Source organism: Chrysochloris asiatica, unplaced genomic scaffold (assembly GCF_000296735.1).
Source record: "Chrysochloris asiatica unplaced genomic scaffold, ChrAsi1.0 scaffold00064, whole genome shotgun sequence".
Classification (NCBI taxonomy): Eukaryota; Metazoa; Chordata; class Mammalia; order Afrosoricida; family Chrysochloridae; genus Chrysochloris; species Chrysochloris asiatica.
The window spans coordinates 8,959,996-8,961,906 of record NW_006408582.1 but is presented as its reverse complement, the minus strand read 5'-3'; the positions used below and the strand labels follow the sequence as shown (position 1 = coordinate 8,961,906).

General features: G+C 43.5%; 1 pseudogene; it reads right to left on the bottom strand.

Annotated features, from left to right (window-relative positions):
- Positions 1 to 89: 89 nt before the first annotated feature.
- On the bottom strand, positions 90 to 528 carry LOC102836461 (annotated as a pseudogene).
- Between the last annotated feature and the right edge of the window lie 1,383 nt (positions 529 to 1,911).

The following is a 1,911-nucleotide window of genomic DNA, read 5'->3' as shown; positions in this document are numbered from 1 at the left end:
AATAACAACAAACAATGAAAAGGATGAAATTCACATACATTTCAGTTGCTGGAACTGAATGGACTGAAGGAGAATGAACCTTTGCCCCCTTAACTACTCACCCAATCCTGAAAGCGGAAGCAGCCACTTGGAATCTTCCACTTGGTGCTGTTAGGAGTGGGCTGAGCAGTCAGAAGGAAGTTCTGGTTTAAGTAATGTTGCTTGTTTCCATCAAACTTCACAAGAACTGTGGTCTGGGATGGAGTAGCTTGCTCAGGAACTGGTTGGCAACCTAGCATATTGACCTAGAAGGCAACATTTAAAAATAAATTGCTAGAAGGCAACTCTCTAGAAGGGAACATTTCAGAACTTTATCAGGGCATCCAGCCCAGTGACAACATTTCCATTCCATACTAAAGTGGCCTTGTCCAGATACAGCCTGGTTGGTAGCCTTCTTTTGCCCAGTGTCTCATAGTAAATATTGACAAATTCCTCAGCAGCTCTACAGGCCTGATCTACATACGTTTTAAAATCCACAGACCAGGCCATCGGGGAGCCTAAAGTACCATGATCCGGCAGTGGCGGTGTCACTACTTCGTCACATGTGATCCTCACTGGGATCCTCTATTTTGGGATAATCACATATTTAGGAAGAGCGCAAAGCCCGCCAAATGCACAGAATTCTCTACTGGACTATTCTCCTGTAGCAATATTTTTTGACTTACCTTAATGTATTCACAATAACAATCAAACAAACAAAATGCAACAGATTTTAATCAAGTGCTGCAAAATAATGATGCTTAAGTTTGCTTGCAGGCTTTGACCGACGGTATGCATGGTTTGAATGAGTATACAGAGAATTTTTCTCTCCACCCTTTTTGTTTTCTATCCAGCGTTGTCCAAACAGGATATGAAGTGACTTACAAAAATATATCCACTATATGAACATTTTATAAACAAAGAGAGTGCCAAGGGAAAACAGTGAGGTCTGTACAAAATGTCTGCCACAAAAGCTGCAGAATTGTTAGGGAGATCTGAGTGTTCCAGCAACAAATGAAAAAGGGAAGCATGTGTAGTAACCAGGAAACTCAAAAACAAACTTATCCTTAAGAAGAAATACTGAGAAGCCTGGGCCTTAGCTCCGAGGGCCGTTCACCCCGAGTCCTCCTTAGTGCATGTTGGGTATTGTTGGGCTGGCTCCCTCCGTGTCCTTCACTATGTGCCCTCAACAGCACCAAGCCACAGCACCTTCCTCTGGCCAGGAACAGGGTTAAAACGGCTCACCCTAACATGGGACATGCGACAACAGTAAAATGTACAGCACATCCTATTGCTGCTTCCATCCTGGTTACTGCCCACACCCAGATGAACCTGGACACCTGGCCCACATGTCCAAGTTCTGCTAACTGATAACAGTTTCCCAAGGAGTGCCCACACCATCTGTGAGGTCTACATTCATAAAGACCCAAAAGGAGCCAACATAGGCCATGGGAGTAGTTGAGCCTATTTGAGCAGAGACCCAGGCACAAAGCTGGCCTAGAAGGGGTGTCTCAGGCTCTGACAGGACAGATTTCACTGTCTTTACTTCTTAGCTTCTTGCTGTAAAGGAGAGCCATGCCTCAGAAGGCCAGAGTGGGCACTCAGGCAGGGACTGTGGCAGGGCTCTGGTACTAGGGTCCATGGTGACATGTGGGTAGACAGTGGGGCCAGATTTATAATTCTTCTGTGGTCTGATGCAATCTAAAGACAGATTTGAAAACATTTAGAAAAAGTAGAATGCAGATCCTTCAGGAAGACTTTTTTTAAAATCTTGTTCTTGTTATTTTTGATTGGTAGTGAGTTGATAGCCGCTTTCACTGACAAGTATCCATAGCAGACATATTCTATAAGAAAAGGCAGACTCATTCTTTTATTTATTTTTTATTTTATTTT